This window comes from Cibotium barometz, chromosome 58 (assembly GCF_041138505.1).
Source record: "Cibotium barometz isolate CiBa-2024 chromosome 58, ASM4113850v1, whole genome shotgun sequence".
Classification (NCBI taxonomy): domain Eukaryota; kingdom Viridiplantae; phylum Streptophyta; class Polypodiopsida; order Cyatheales; family Cibotiaceae; genus Cibotium; species Cibotium barometz.
The window spans coordinates 21,504,851-21,522,861 of NC_141103.1; the positions used below are offsets into that span (position 1 = coordinate 21,504,851).

The 18,011-nt window shown below is 38.8% G+C and overlaps 2 pseudogenes; one reads left to right on the forward strand and one right to left on the reverse strand.

Annotated features, from left to right (window-relative positions):
- Positions 1-973: 973 nt before the first annotated feature.
- On the reverse strand, positions 974-1,951 carry LOC147606024 (uncharacterized; annotated as a pseudogene).
- A 9,585-nt stretch (positions 1,952-11,536) lies between these two features.
- LOC147606025 (short-chain dehydrogenase TIC 32, chloroplastic-like) lies at positions 11,537-15,994 on the forward strand (annotated as a pseudogene).
- Positions 15,995-18,011: the final 2,017 nt, after the last annotated feature.

Sequence of the window (18,011 nt, forward strand, 5' to 3'; positions counted from 1 at the left end):
AAATGTTATCATCATCATAGGAAGAAGAACTACTGGAATCATCATCATAGGTATCCTGTGAAGAAGATGGCAATTTAAGTTCCATGTCTGGCTTCTCATCAATCTCGAGTACCTTACCGTTCCTCATATCATACCTGATCCGTTTATTCTTGGGCCTATCCACAAAAAGATCGATACATCCCCTGTACCAATCCTGTCGAGATCTCATGGCAATCAACCAAGGCCTCCCCAAAATGATAGGATATGCTCCAAGCTTCGCAGGCATAATATGAATATCCATAGTGGCTCGCTGCCCCAACACATTTAATTCCAAATCATGTATAACACCCAGACATTTAACCCGACTACTATTTGCCATCCTCACACTGAAAAGAGACCTGCCAGTGAGTTCTAGCCCCAACAAATGCATAGTCTCCTCAGTCATCACACACACCTGTGCTCCACCATCCATATAGGCCTTGCCTACTCTTCTTCCATGCACCCAAGCATCTATAACAGGTAACACATCAGTGACTTTGTGAAGCTGCACTACATGTGCTTCTGGCTTCTTCACCTTGACTTGCTTCAGGCTAGCAAGTTTGTGCCAATGTCTTCTCACACTTGGACTCAAGTTTAAGAGCTGGCCATAGGTAATATCTGCTTTCTTCTTCTTTAGGTCTTCTAAAAGGCTATAAGCAGGTTTCCCTTCTCCTAGCTGGAAGTTGTCCATGGTGACCTTCCTTCTTCTCCTCTTTGCTTTAGCTTCACCTTGTTTACTCGACTCTCCTATTTCCATCGGTGCTTTCCCTTTATCCATGTCTTTTCTAGTCTTCATTCTTGACTTTTCTTCCCTACAGGCCTCTTCAGTTTCTGACTTTTGTGCTCTTTTCCTTTTGTATGCCAACACATCGGCCTCATCCTCCTCATCACCTTTTTCAACAGCTTCCAATATCCCAACAGCAAACTGTGGTGGTGCCTGGGCTTGATTTTGGCCCTACTGCTGCTGCTGCTGTGCTTGCCCTTGAGGTACCTGTACATTGACATTGCCCTCTCTCACATTACTTCTTTGCCTCGGGGCTATGGGATATATACCACCTGGCTCTCTTCTTGGTAAGGGACATTGGGGAGAATAATGACCCCTCTCTCCACAATTGTAACATTGGACATTTTCATTACGAGGTGTTGGGGCTCGCTCTCCTTGAGGACGCCTCACCTGCTGCTGTTGTTGAATTGCTTGCATAGCAATATTAAGGCTTCCAATTTGGTCTGTTAACCTCTGTATTTCCTGTTGAAGGGTCTCTTGACCTTGAGTAGGATCAGCTACTTTTGGAGCTTCCACATGAAGCTCTCTTTCACGATGCACATCCATAGGTAGAGGCTTTACTAATTCTCCAAAGGGCACAAGAGATCCGCCATAATGGAAAGAAACATCCCTTTCTTTACTCAGCATTTCTTGCTTCCTTATCTTCTTTCTCCACTGCTCCTTGGCTATCCTCACAGCCTCTTCATACGTTCCTGGATCCTTGAGCTCTACCTTGTCTTTAATGCTCTTATGTAAAAGACACACAAACCTGTCCTTCTTCAAGAAACCAAGAGGTACTTGATTCTCTTCTAGGCCTCTTAAGATTCTCCTCTAGCAAGCTTCAAACCTGTTTATGTGTTCATTGATATCTCGGTCTTCTCCTTGCTGCAATCTACTTAATTCCTTCCATAGTTCCTCGGGAGCATCAGCTTTTTCAAATCTTCCTCTTAATGCTTCGCAGAGTTGAGCCTAATTACCTTTTTGCGCCTCGGTGAGCGTATCTTCGTACCATACTCGAGCCTCACCCTCCATTAGCAAGCTCACAAGACGTAATTTGAATCCATCATCATCTCTATTACTCTTTAGAGCGGTCAACTCGACATGTCGTATGAATTTGTCCACATCTTCGCCTTTTCCGCCCTTGAAAACCTCAAACGCCTCGCCAGCCATAGGCCTTGAGTTGATCTACAAGCGATTATCACCCTGTAGACCTCTTAGTTGAAGCTACCTTCCAATCCTCGGTGGGGGCACCAAAAAGGATGAGAGAAAGAAAACGGGAGAGTATCTACTGCCTCTATAGTATATTTCTCCTCACACACCTTGAGATGTATACACACACCCAGACAGAAAAAACTTATGATTACCCCCTTGGAACATCCAACAAAAGTCCTCTTAGATGACAACCACATCGCAATCATCCCAAGCCGACACCTTCCTTGCGAAGCTCATCTTGAGTAGATGTCCGTAGAACTCTCATATGCATAAAACAGAGTTCGGTAGGGGAAGATACGAGCCGTTGAAGGTAGGTAGGTTTTCTAAAATGCCCAGCTCTCGGACATCATATAGCCCCCTTATGAACATAGGTAACCACAAACGTATGTACATAGGCAAACCATAAACCATATGTACAAGGCCACAAAACTGGCGCTTATTCCAGCCACAACAACACCCATATGTACAGTGGCAAAAATAGCATCTAGTAAAAACAAAGACCTGTTGGGGGTGGCTGGCTGCACCATATAAAAATCCACACAACGTGCACACACAAATACACACATGCGCGCACACACACACACAAGCACTACCCTAGGGACAAGGAGCACACACACACACACACACACACACACAATGTTACATACTTCCGAAATTAACCAAGTTATGATTGAAGATAATCCTAAGTTTTGGATGCTACAAATTTCAGTAAAATGAATTCTAGCAGGTTTTTCAGTGGTTTTCAGAAGTAAAGATTCTAAGCGAAAAAATTAAGTGAAAATTCAAGATTAAGTTTTCAATTCGTTAGTATACTCAAAGGAAGTGTTTGTGTAGATGGACATGCAAATCAAAATTTGATAAAAAAGTAAATCGTGGCCTATTTTTGGAGTCGACTTTTATATACAACTAATCCTGGCGATTCCATCACATGCATTCTGGTGATTTTAAGTACCCACATGAACTAGTATCCGTGAAGTTATACCTGTTGCAAATTGCAGCCCTAACAGTAGATCTGAGAGGCTTGCCAACTCTACAAACAGCTCTTCCACAACTTCTGGAGAGTAGACATGGATTCTCAATCAAGCAAGACATCAGAAAATATATCAAGGAAGTACACAAAAACTCTTTCTATTATTTTACTTCAATTTCTTTTGAGATTAAATAAATAAATCGATAAGCGTGTATATGAGAGAATTTGAGTCGATGTATGACATGCTTAATCATTGCAACAACGATGGGTGAACACTGCGAGAAGAGGAGAGGGGGGGTTTCTCGCCCCAAGAGCTATTGTTGATTGCCTTAGTCTGACTCATAGTATAAAAATTTTTGGAGTTAAAGAATTAGAAGATAGAATATTTGACTAGTTTGTGACTAGATTTTAGGTATAACCTTCATTAGGGGCTGTTTTGCGAAGCATTTATCTTTCCATGTGTTTAGAATCAAGTTTTGACATAAAGACAAAAGTTTTAGATGACAAAAAAAACTCTACTAGAGTATATGAGATACTCGAAAGTCAAATCTGTTTCGTTTTTGAGTTATTCGAGTGCAAAGTGGGACACTTTGCTGTTTTTGACAGTTTTATGGTGAAAACACAACTTTGGCTGTTTCGAATACTCTCAAAGAGACCTTAGAACTCATTTTTAGAGGGAACCATCACTAAGACGTGCTTTATAGAGCATTAGAAATCCTAAAACTCTATAATTTTAACTTTTCTCTAATTCCAAATAGATTGGAAGATATTACTCTCCCAAAGAGACCAGTTATTAGGCTTTGCCTTACAAGATTGACTATCTTTTCTATATAGACCAGATGGTCTATCGCTTAAGCATAGTTAAGACCTAGCTATAGTGACTAGAGATGATCTCGCTCATTAGAACATGATAATTGATTATGTTTAAAACAAGGATTCCCATGTGACTTAAAAGATAAAGAGAAGCTAAAGACTATTTAAATTAAAATCTTGTTTTATACTTGAAATTGATTGTGATTGATTTGAATATGCATGCCTTGAAAGATTATGGACTAGAGATGAGTGTGAGATGATATGTATGAGTTATGATTGCTTTGTTTTGAGAGAAATGATTGATATGCATGTGTATGACTAATTGATATGCATGTGTATGATGAGACTCGACATGAGATTTTGAGATTCGGACCGGCCGTCCTTAGACAGGGAACGCCGGACAGATAATGAGATTTATACCCTCTAGGAGTCATGTGGTAAAGGACGAGATTCAAAAAGAGGCATACTCGGGATAGCCGCGATGTCCAATGTGGAGGTTGTGTGGACGGGCATCGGAGAAAGCCCTAGATTGGCTGGATTTTGGTCATTATTATGACTAACCATGTTGTCGAGCATGGTGATGATGATAGAATCTTGAGATAGACAGATTGATTGAGATGCTATGCTATATTTGATAGAGATTTATATCATGTGAATGTTTGTTTGAGATTACATGATTCTTTGCTTATGTGATAAGAACTTGGATATGGCATGCCAACTTGTTTGCTATTTGAGAAGGTTGATTTGATTGTATTGCTATGTAGAAATAGTAGGATTAAGTGAGTTTAATATTTTCTTAGATTAAGTTGTACGATTAACATATGGTTAGATTTAGGATCGTCACACATAAGTACTACCCTAGGGGCAAGGGGCACACACACACACGTGTACACATGCACACACCTTACCCGAATATCAAAGGTAGTTTTACAAAATTTAACCTCCACCTCCAAATATCAAAGGTAGTTTTAAAAAATTTGACCATAACCTCCCAAAATCTGTAACTGCAGAGTATGCAAGTATTGTTCAAATTTATGCCGGATTTTTGTGATCCATGGGATGATGTCACGGATGATCAAGGCCCAGAAGTTTTGAAACAACCAGTTATGGGATTATGGGTGATGATTTCATGCATGACATCATCCACGACAGTGCCTTATAAGAATTAGACAACGGTCCAGCCTGCTACTTACAAATCTCCGTGGATACCTTTTACAACCATCGGTGCTTATACTAGCGCAACAGTACTCTTGTAATAATTGCCATGGCAGCATCGATAATTAACGACGCCACGGCCTTCAAATCCTCCATGGGAGGGATGTGACCAAGGGAATCGACACCTCGGACAGGACAGCCATCGTGTGACAGGTTATACGTTAATTAGTTCATGTAATAAAGATTGATTAATTAGATTAATTTATAACGCAGCTCTCTCTCCCTCTTCTCTCCATCTTTCTTGCTTGTATTTTGCATAAATTTATTCCAGGATGGTGTTTAGGGATGAAATAAAACTCCCAGAACTTCCCCATGTTACATTGGTGTATCAGAGCTTTAGACTGATACTAAGATATTGCTGCTGCCCATGTCCCACCCACCCTTACTGCGTCACGCATGGATGAAATGGTCCTCCATATCTTGATCTTTTGGTGGTGTGGTGACCAGGCAACATTTTATTATCATCAAGTTCAACAAGGCTAAACATTCATGGTGTCCCAAATGAGGGTAGAGAGTCCAAGGAGAGTAACTGAAGACATCGAAGAAGTTCCTAGGAGGTTGGTTGGTGGTGTTCTAAAGACCGAAGGGGTATGGCAGTGTTGTGCGACTTGGGGCATACTATGAAAGGATTTGAGGTGACGGTTCCAAGGGAGGAGGATCCTCCAAGGGTGGAGTGAGAGTGCTAGACTCAATAGTCAGTAAACAGAAGACCACATAAAGTGTTCAAGGGTTAGGGCATGAAGGGCTAGGGGACAAAATGGATCAGATGCATAGATCTTCATATCATATTTAGAGTTGATTTGGAGACCCAGTAAGGTTTTCTGGAAGGGAACAATGACAAGTTTTGCAGTCTAGGAAGAGAAAAAATAGAAGTATGAATGCCATCATCAAGTTTAGTAGAGGGGAATGTCATGTGCAAGACATTTGCGTGCTCATTCCCAAGGTTGATCCTTGAAGGGCACAACATCTTCTCATATGGAGTATATTGATTTTTAACCTTCATTTTGTTGAGAGAGGGAGAGAGACGAGACAAGAGACACCACATACGCTCCACAAGAATGAATCATATTAGTCTCACAAGTCACATACATATAGGCAAGACCTAGAGTGAGTTAGGGCTAGATATATATAGCTCCAACACCCCCACTCAAATAAAGGTCTCCAGCTACTACGAGTAAAAAAACCCTTGGGAGCACAAGGGAAAAACCCGAGCTCCTACATATAAATGTATAATGCCACCTTAAAGTCCATTGCAATGTGCTTCTATATACAAAGTACAAAGAATAAATGTGCTTCTATATACAAAGTACAAAGAATAAATGTGCATGATGTGAAGTAATGTGTGAAGTGTCCTAAAGTCTATAGGCTATGTACAAGTCTAGACAAAATTGACATGACGTGAGATGTGCTAATCTCCAAAAAGAGAGGCCGCCCCCCGCAACTCCAAGTTTTGATGATCGCAAAAGTGTGAACCAAGTTTCATGGAGTCCTTTGGTGAGAATGTCTAAAATCATTTGATCAGTTGGACAATGTTCTACCATTATTGCTCCTTTCCTTACTTCATGTCAAACATAGTGATAATGAACTGCAATATGCTTGGACTTGCTATGTTGCACGTAGTCCTTGGCTAGACTAATAGCACTTTGGTTGTCACATAATTGTCGAAGCCAAACCAATTCACGAGCTGCTAAATATGCAGCCACATATTCAGACTCTGTAGTAGAAATTGCAATATAGCGTTGTTTCTTGCTAGCCCAAGATACCAAACAGCCATTGATAAAGAAACAATTACCACCACTGGTGGATCGCATGGACAAGTTAGAGCTTGCCCAATCAGCATCATCTGAATAACCTGTAGTAGTCTCCTTTGAAATTGTAGGATGAACATCAATAGACTTATCTCCAATATCCATCAAAAGAGTGTTATCATCATGCAAATAATTGTCCAAAAGTAGAAAAGGAAAAGAAGTGAGTAATGTTTTTGTATCATCAGCATCATCTGTGGACCACGAACCTCCCATCAATTGCTGAATATAGCATCTCAACTAACAATTGCCTTTTGAGAACCTCGGGGGGGTCACTCTATGTAGAATATCCCTATCGCGTGCGTTCAAGGCCTATATTTTAAATCCCTTATCTGTGAATTTTTTAATCCATATAATATCCCCTTTTCTTTATAAATCTGTAATTTTTTTTGAAAAAAATTTAAATCATACCCTTATGTAAATATATTTCTATAAGTTTCATAAATTAAAAATATGCTTCTGTTGAACTCACGTGATATTCACATTTTTTTGTGAGTGACCCTCCCGAGTTGAGAACTTGGATCGTAAAATTTGTAACCCTTTGAGTTGTCAATAACCAATAAAAATAACCTTCAAACCTAAAGGTTCTAGCTTGTGTCGTGTCTCTTTTGGGACATGAATATAACAATACACCCAAAGACTTTGAAATGTGCAACAAAGTTTGGCCTATCCAAGCTATGATTGGAATCTTACCAGAACAGGTGCAGTAGTTGGAAGATGATTTTGAACAAAAACAGCTGTCACTACTGCTTCTGCCCAAAAAGAGCAAGATAATCCAAAATGAATAAGCATGCATCTGATTGCATTCAAAATTGTACGATTCTTTTGCTCCTGTAACTCCATTCTGTTGGGGAGAATATGGAATGGTATACTCATGGTGGATGCCATGGTTGATGCAATGATTATGAAATAAGTTGATAATATATTCACCACCATTATCACTTCGAATAATTTTTACAATTCGACCAGTGTGATTCTCCACAGATATTTGGTACCTCTAATGTGTCCAATGCTTCTGATTTATGTCGTATAGAAAAAAGACATTTGTATACCGTGAATAGTCATCAATAAAAGTAATGAAGTAACGGTAGCAAGACTTGGATGCAGGAAAGGGTCCACAAATATCAGTATGAATGAGATCCAAAAGATTATTTGAATGAATATTTGTAGACAAGCCTTGTCATGACGAATCTAGTGTGCATGATCAATTTTCCACTGTTCAAAAATAGGATCTTCGGTAATAATAACATCATTTTGAATTGGATCAATAGGTTGAGGAGGGCATGCAAGAATACCAAGAACAATATCTGCTAATTCGTCTCCTTCCAAAATTAATAGCATCTTGTATTTCCAACCGAGAAATCCTTGGCCTTGGAAAAGAGGAACAGAACGCTACCCAGAAGGAAATCCGTTAACAAGTATGGTTTTGCCATGTCGGGTTGTGAGAATACGTACAAGATAAGATTGTAGAACTTGCAGACCATGTACGAGATATGAGAAACGTAGCCAAAATAGGCACACACCATATGACGAGTATAAAGTGATCGTGTAAAGAATAGAACGTGAACCAAAATTAGAGCTAAAAGTGGAGACCCATGTCTCATGCACGTAAGCAAACTTAGAGGTCCATAAAAGATGAAAATAATAATCAAAAAAAGCATCGCGTTAAGAAAAAGCACCGCATTATGATGCAACTTACACGACGGCAAGTTTTGTATCTAATTGTAGCTTGTATTAGCAAGCATCCATCTGAAGCTTTCACGGAAAGCTTTGACAATCAAATCCTACTTACGACTCAGAGACAACTACCTGTTTACTCTCACAAAGAACCTATTTTACTCTTTTAGATGCAGTTTGCTTGAACTGTCCTAACTTTTGACTCAGAATTCTGATTGACAAACCGTTTTAATAAGATTCACCACCATTGTACCATCTACGCACCAATACCTAGTTTTGGTTTTTTAAGGATGTGATTGAGAAACAATTCTAATTACAACAAGTGGAGCTATAAAATCATGTAGGCAACATATAATCAAAGAACCAATCAACCCTACACAAAACTGTTACCAAAGATCAATCTTGTAAGACATGAAATCGTAATCATAAATTGAAAAAGGATGTAGATGTTTCCCTTATAATTAGAATCGCTCTGATACCATGTTGAGAGAGGAGAGAGACGAGAGAAGAGACACCACATACGCTCCACAAGAATGAATCATATTAGTCACAAGTCACATATATATAGGCAAGACCTAGAGTGAGTTAGGGCTAGCTATATATAGCTCCAACACATTTTGTCTAGAATTTTACGAAAGGCCATTGGTCATTGTAATTGTCATTGTCTAGAATTTTGTCATTGTTTGGTCATTGTCATTTATATTTTTGGTCACTATGTCTTGTCGTGTTCAAAAATCAAATATCTTTGAGTTTATTTGAAATAAGTGTTACATACCATGTCATGATTTGTTTAGCTTTTATGGCATGTATATTAGATGGTGGAAGTAAAATTTCAATACAAGTTATGCTTTGCATAAGACTATGGCATGCTTTGTTGTCACTTCTCTTCTTACTTCTCTTCTTTGCATAAGACTATGGCATGCTTTGTTGTCACTTCTCTTCTTACTTTGGTGGCGCTTGTATTATTCATTTCTATTGTGTGTTTACACTAACATGATTCCACATGGATCACAGGTTCCAAATTATGATATTACGGAGCATGTGCCCATATTATGGAGGATCTGCTCATATATTCATTTGTATTGTGTGTTTTCCCTTTCATGATTCCACATGGATCACAGGTTCCAAATTATGATATTATGGAGGATGTGCCCATATATCGCTAGGGTCATCTCAGTTGTTGGTAGAGTTTATGAGGATTCTACAAACTTGGGATCCTAGTAATTTTCAAAGGTTAAGAGAGCAATATACCTCTTAGGTAGAGTAACCTGATGATGAGCAACATAATGATGATGGCATGAATGAATTTCTTGATGATCCCTGTGAAAGATATCTATGAGATGAAGAGCTCAAAAACATCTATGAGGGTTCCTCTTGACATGATTAAGTGCAACCTTGCTCATCCTTAACCTCCAATCTCACTCGTCTTGACATGATTAAGTACTCTCATCAACTACACCTTGCCACCATTCATGTCCATAAAGAAGGAGAAGTTAATATTATTTTTACTAATTTCACGTATGTGAAAAAGTAAATTGATGCCTAAATTTCATCCGCTTAATCTCTTGAAAGATGTAATTGATAAAACACATGAATATAGGAAAATGCGAAGTGGAAGACATCAACATGTACCTGGCACTGCTCATCAAAGATCTACAAACAACAACTATGAAAAAATATAAAGGTGATTTTTGACATGTCCAAGTCTACAGGTGAATAAAGCTTTGAGCTTCATGGCATTCTAGCTTGGACTATCAAGACTATCCTACCTATGGCTTTTCATCATTGTTTGAATTTGAGAGTACTCTCTGGAACTCCAATTTCACCAAGACATCAAATTTTTTTTGTAGGTCTATCAACCAAGGGTTATAAGGCATCTCTGCCATGTAGTGATTGGCTATGATCCAAAATATAGAAGATATCTTTGCCATGTAGTGATTGGCTGCGATCCAAATATAGAAGATATCTCAACAAAAATATATATCTTCAACATAGACGATTTCTTCCCATATTACACATGTTGGAAATCTAGAACACAAGTAAGACATTTCAATGGTAGGGTTGATAAAGGACCTTTTCTAGTACAAATTATTCCTATGGGACTGATATAGAGAGTGGACAATTGGGCCTCTTATAGATCCAGACGTAGAGCTTACAAGAGACAAGGAAGAGGAAGATTATCCTAAAGCTAGAGGGGAAAAATCAATAGCACCTTATATTTCATGCCGGTATAGTTTGGAGTATTAGAAAGATTTGAAGATTACTCATCTTCTTGACCAGATGCCCATTTTCAAAAATGTTTCACACTCTCTCTCGAAACACCTTGTGGGATTGAAATATTCAGAGGCTGCAAGAGCACACTTAAAGGAATAGAACTCTAAACCATCTTTATGGCCTTTTAACATTGAGATAGGAAAGAGTACTTATACCTTCATGGGTGCTTACAAAGCAAGATATAATGAACACAATCAATAAGAGGATGAGATTATTACATACACCTATGGGCTATGATGCATCGTTTTGTGAAACATGTTTACTATGGATGATACATACACCTACATGCTATGACGCATCAATGTGAAACAGGTGTACTATGGATGATACTACTATTTCTATTTTAAAGATGCACGATTGGCATAACTTCCTAAAGGTAGGCTATGTTTCTAACTATCCTTCTTGACATTTTATCATTAACATGTTGTTGATGTCAAAAATTCATATGTGTAGAACGTCTTGCCACTTGTCATTGATGGATGTTTGATCGAGGGCACTAGAGAAGTCATATAGCATTTGGGATCACTTGCAAGGTATTGATCCTTCAATTGAAATTAACTAGGGTACTTGTTTCCAATTGACTGGACTCGCTTATTTTTTTGATGGTCCATGGCTAGACGGATCACGTGAAAAGAAATAGACATTCTCTCAATATCAGCTAGAAAATTGCAGTGCATAGAGCTCCTTTGCTTGATGGAGAGAGAATTGCCTACATCATTTTGACATCCAAGTCCATGTGCTTATCCATCTTATTGAGGAGATAGAGCTTGCTAGAGTTTTAATTATACGATGGATTCTTTAAGTCAGAAAATACATGGGAGTCTTGAAGGGATTTGTGCATCAAAGGGCAAGGTCAGAAGGATCTATGGTAGAGGGATGGTAGCATCATGAGTGGATGTACTATCTCTTTGAGTACTTGTAGCGTGTGGATGATGAGGCTCCTCGTGCTTGGACGGCAGATGAATCAATCAAGTTATCAAAAGGGATTCCCACTACATCTCTCTTTTGTGACGAGCGAGAGAGTTTGAGTACTTTCATGCTCTATAATTCAAAATGCATGTAGAAAAGGATCAAGGAGCATGATAAAGAATGGCAACAAAATATGCGAAGGAGGAGCCAAGAGGAGACAAGTGACTTCCACCATGCCAATGGAATGGATACAAGATCGAGTGACAAAGGTGCAAACGAATTTCATGAAGTCACGCGTGAGGAGTTGGAGCTAAGTCTCAGGTGTGACAAGGAGGTCAAATATCACATGACTATCTTTTATTGTTAACATTACATGTGTATGCTTTTGTGATGTTTACATGCTCTACCTTTGTATTTTTAGGTTCGGATGTATAGCAATTTTCTTCTGTAACTATTTGTTCCCTTCAACAGTCTTGATCAGTGTTTCATACACTGAGCAGAACCAAGGTGTGAACGGAAATTTCCCACAAAAGAAAGCTGAAGCATTTACTTGCAATGTTTAGCTCTAGAAGGGGACAACTACAATAGATGAGCAGTATGGGATTTTATTTATCGAAGTGAGATAATGCTTTTAAGTTAGTGGGTTCACATATCTTTAATGAAGGCAACATATTTAATATTTTGGGCCAGTTCAGCTACATTTGGCGAAAAGGAGAAAAGAATGGGCTATATAAGGCTGGTTGACTCCATCTTAAGAGGGATGAGGCTAAATGAGTAGAAGGGCCAGAAGGGTTAGTAGTCGTGCAACTCTTTCTCTCCTACAACGCTGGCCATACAGTTGGTAGGCTTGCTAATTTGATACTGTTTGGGGCTGATTTATGGATTGTTTTTACACAGTTTTCAGGGTTGTTTTTTCTTTGTATCTGAAAAGAGACCTGGTCATGATCCTTGCTGTTGTTTTGTGGAAAAATCTGGTGCTATATGCACCGCAGCTTGATTAATTATAAAAGCTCGTATCTAAATAAAGACGTTCCTATGGGGGCCTGTAGTTCCGGCTCAATGCGGTGTTATTATATTGTTTATGGCTCTTCCACTGTGTTTTCATTAGTCTATTGTTTTAGGTCCCCATTTTTGGTGACAGCTTCCAACTCGCTTATGGTCAAGCCAAAAAGTGCCCACGCTTGTTGTTGGTTTTCATCTATGTTAGCCGGCAAGCATGTAGGCTTGTCGAATTGGCCATAAGCGAGCTGGAAGCATGAAATATGCATCCCACTTGCAAATCGTCAACAAGCAGTAAGTAGGCGATCTAGAGAGGCCAAGAAAGGCTGCTTTGGAGCAGTCTAGCCACCATCTGAGATATCTGCATTTTGGGGTAGTTACAGAGGTATGCACTTCTATGTTTTCATATCAGAAAGGGAGGGCTAAAGTGAAGAAAGACCAAGGACTTGGAAGAGGTAGCAAGGAAGCGGGTCAAGCAAACCATTTTCAACAATGAAGCTCCTTTGCTTGGGCTGTGAATTGGGGCTGATTTCAGGGCAGTAGTTTACATTATAGGTGCTTTCCGCCTTGACGATAAGCAAGTTGGAAGAGTAAAATACGGATCCAACTAGCTCATGGTCAAGCCGGAAAGCACCTATGCTTGCCAGCTAATATAGATTGACTACATTGTGAGTTTACTCAAGGCAAACGGTATTTCCCTACTCACATAAGTTTTTTAAATGAATAAAATGCTACAATAAATATAAGAGCGAGTTCCCACATAACACATGAGATGCACATGATTCTAACATACATTAATAAACAAAGAATATGCATCACCGTGCATTATCTCACCGATGCCTCATCAGAAGCATCATCTCTTCAAGCAAGACCCTGTGGCTCCACCCCCTCCCAAACACGTTCTATAGTTGGGCGATGAAATAAATTTTTTAATCTCGTCCTGGTACTTGCATTTGAAAGAAGAAAATTCCTAGTAAAATATCATGCTATTTAAGAAATGGTAATTATTTGAAATGAATACATGCAATCAAATTGAAACTTACGCCCACATCTTGTGGATTATCGAAAAGTAAAGGTCTACGTGGTATCTCATCTCGCAATGAAAAATGATGCCTCCATGAGTGGAAATGACACACCCCTCCCTGCCAATGGTACACTACACACCCACATCACCAATACAAGTGTAGGGTGCTACAAGTGCGGTGGTGGGTCATGTGGCGCATCAAGTGGTATTCGTGTGGCTGCATGCGGAGGACTAGGCTCATCACTCCTACAATAAAATATAAAATTGGTTATTAGACATTCACATAACATGCAAAGTCAAGATTCATACCTCCATCGATGATGCCGCATTTCAATAGTTGGATCAATGTGGGTAATGACGCCAAGCCCCTGTTTATCTTGTATCTGGACGTCTCTTGAACAACCCTCTCAAGGGGATTCTGGCTAGGTGGATGTGTGCAAGTATTGTTATAGTGGCCTCCAGCGCTACAACACTCAAGGCAACGTACTCTCCCATGTCCTCCTGAATCTCCTCTCTCGATATGCCGAGAGTGTGCAAAATCGTGTTGATGGCTATCAAGAGGCTCGCCTGTCTCGTGGATGCCTATAGGAATAAAAGAAGGAGGTTTCAATCAATATTTCATTCTATGTTAGCTAGTAAGCATATAGGCTTGGTGGATTGGCCATAAGTGATAAAATTCATCTGACAAACTCTCATGCACACACACACACACACACATAAGAGCATACATTAACAAAAAGGTACGTATTGAGTTTCTATCAGAGGTCCAAGTAATTTTTTTATGAACAAAGGTCTTGGGAGTCTCTTAGAGAGGAACAATGCATTAAGACATATTAACAAGTTTGAGCGATATATGTTCTCACATGCACCTTGCACTACTATGTGACACACTGGCTGTACATCAGTGCTACATTTATCTCTAGGATTTGAAACCTTTTTAGGAATATTGCACGTGCTGCAACTAGAACTTAGCTCCATAGCCTCTGTCTGCACCTTCTGCCAAAACTTCAAGGCTTTGAAGCTACCCCTCAACATCCTCATGTAATAATATTACCTTTTCTGTGACTGCAGCAATCATAGCTGATCTGGTTTGATCAATTAATGCTAATAATTAATCAACACGCGATGTATAATTAACAGCAACAATGACGGCATCATGGCTTGCCCTTTCAAGATCCCAGCAGATGGCTTCGAGATGCAGTTCGCCACTAATCACATTGGTAAGCGGGTTAGTTATAAGCTGATCAACTAAAACAGGCCACTATAGTAGCTCTAATCCAAAGTGAAATAAAATTTTGGAAACAGGCCCTTTTCTCTTGACGAGCCTTCTGCTGGATGGTCTGAGGAGGGCGGCCAGTGGCACTAGCATTCAAGGCAGGGTCGTGAAAACATGTCATCCGTGGGCCACGCTGTATTCTCCTATCCCGGCGGCATCCGCTAAGATCAACTTACCAACAAGTCAAGGTAAATGTATCAATTATAAATCTGTATAGACTAATGGGTAGCTGCTAAGCTGCCATCCCATCTATCTAATTATGATCTCTTTCCATGCCACAACACAGCTACGATCCTTGGTGTGCTTACGGACAATCCAAGCTCGCCAACATTCTCCATGCAAAGGAACTCGCCAGGAGATTCCAGGTTTCTATTACCTTCACACATTTTATGCCCAGCTGAGCACCAATATCTCTAATACATGGTTATAATAAACGCTCTTGGATGCTACAGGAAGAGGGAGTCAATGTGGTCCCTAACGCTGTTCACCCTGGAACCATTCTTAGTACAAACCTCGCCACCTACGTCCCCCAAGAAACATGTCACTACCTATTATACACTTTCCTTGCCTTTTATAATTATGGATCCTTAAGCTAGTTTCAATTACAGCTCATTGATACTTCTGGACTCTTGAATGTGCAGTGCAACAAATGATTAAGGATGTTGAGAAAAGCACACCCATATTTAGGAAATCTATCTCCCAGGTTAGTAAAAATCAATCTTGACTTGAGTGAAAGAAGTTGTGCTTGTGTGCGTGAGAAAAAAAGAGAGGGGTTAGAGAGTAATGATCATTTGGTGTGCGGCTTTCTCACACAGGGTGCTGCTACTCAATGCCTTCTTGCTCTTCATCCTTCTATCAACACTAAAACTGGAAAGTACTTTGACAACTGTCAAGAGGCCGAGCCAAGCAAGATCGCAAATGATTCAAAACTTGCCAAGGACCTTTGGGACTTCAGTGTAAAGGTTACATCATTGGAAGTGTGCTAGAGATTTCGACCAACATATATTTGCTCATTAGTTTGTTTCCTCTTAAGAATAAATACTATAAATACTATGCATTATATTTTTAACACCTTATAGTAGTGTATGTTGCCCCGATTTCCATGTAATGAATTGCAATAAGTATGTCAATACCTTGTGATCATTTATGGTGTAATGAATCAATCTAGATCTACATACTTTTCTTTTAAACCTACAAAATACTTATAGGTACTCTATTTTGATGACAATTGACAGTCTACAAAGGGTCTAGGAGAAAATGTTGAGTACAAATTGAAATCTTTGATGGAAATGGTAGACGAGTATAAAAGAGGGAACAATTAATTGCAAACGATAAAATTTTCTCATACAGCCCAAGCATGAGTCTTCAGTCTCGTGGCAAGGATCACTAGTAGTTTAATTCCATGTCACTCAAACAAAACTTTACGTAGACCATTGTGGATGATAAAAAAGAGCATCAAAATTTGCATCGATATACAGGAAGATAAAGATGTTCAAAAGCATATTTTATTTATTTTTGTTTTTTGTTTAATGTGAATTTTGAAAAAACCTCAAGTGTTTTTAGTTCTCATAGTCTTAATCAACTATTTTTAGTGACTTTTCAAACAAATGCAAAGATATATGTAGCAATATTTGTAAGAAATTAATATGACAATATTTGTAATGTTCTCATGTGTACGTATTTTTTTGGACTATTTGACTTGGTGATTTTTAGCATCTACATTTAATATTGAAAAGTGGGAAATACTTAGAGGACATAAAAGATTAATTTTGGTCACAAATAGAGATGTCGTTTTGTGCTGTCATTTGTAAGTGATTTCCATACCATAACTAACCATGTTAGATAATGTATAAGAGGGTCACAGTGGGTAGTTTAGATTAAAGGAAACTTGTAAGGGGCTTTACATAGTAAACATAGATGTAACGAGCGCTAAAATAGGGTCTGAATACCAAATTGACCTTTAATTTTCAATAACGATTTCGTAGATAACTTTATTTGTTATAGAAAAGAATAAAAGAAAGAATATCATAATACGATGAACAAAGTCCTTGTTTGGACCATTCAGATATTCCTCATAGTTTGGTTGGTATTCGTGAAATGAATCTAACACCACTTTCCATGTATTAGCTCTATTTTGGTTAAAGAACATGTTTTTAGAAAAGATTGTTATCTTTATCTTTTTTGTGTATGGTAATCCAACTAATTTTCGAGGGCTATTTTTAAGGCTATCTTTTTAGAGCCTTGATGTGATTTTGTATAGGAAGAGAGATTTTTGAGATTCAGGCCAGCCAATATTATTTACCCACCTGGACTAAAGCCCTCTGGGAGCCTTGTGGTAGAACCTAGAGAGAACAAGATCAAGAAGGAGGCATACTCGAGATAGTTGCGACATCTACTATGGAGGTTGGGTGGATGGGCATCGGCGGAGAAAGCCCTAGATTTACTGGATTTTTTATCGGTGAATATCTCTAGATTTACGTAATTGTATTAACAATTATTATTATTTTTGGATTGATCAAAATTAGAAACGATTATGGTTATTGGATAAATCTCTTCTTTCTCATGAATTCTGATGTGATTTTTAAATATTTAAGAAATATTGTTAATTTTTATGATTAATTAAATTGAATAGAATATGGGGTATGTTTCACCATTAAGTGGCACCATGAACAAGATCATGAATCCATATCAAAAGCCTCAACTTCTCATGACGGACTTCATTGAAATGATGTGTGTATGGATAGTCCAAGTTGAGGGCAGAGATGATGTCACTGTTAATGCATGTGCATAGCTGAAAAAAAGCAAAGGTGCTTAATGCATGTTCTTAAATTGTGCAAGCACTTTCTTGCTTATATACAACACAAAACCTAAATAACATGTGGTGCAAGAAAGAGTTGAGTGCTGGGGAGGGCTTTTGATGTTCAGGTTCGAAGTATGGAGCAAAGTGCTTGCATGTTAGTGTACAATGCTGCATGGATGGAGTAGAACTTTGAGAGAAATTTACATGATAGATGCCCCCTCTTCCATACAAATAATCTGTGACTCAAAAAATGACA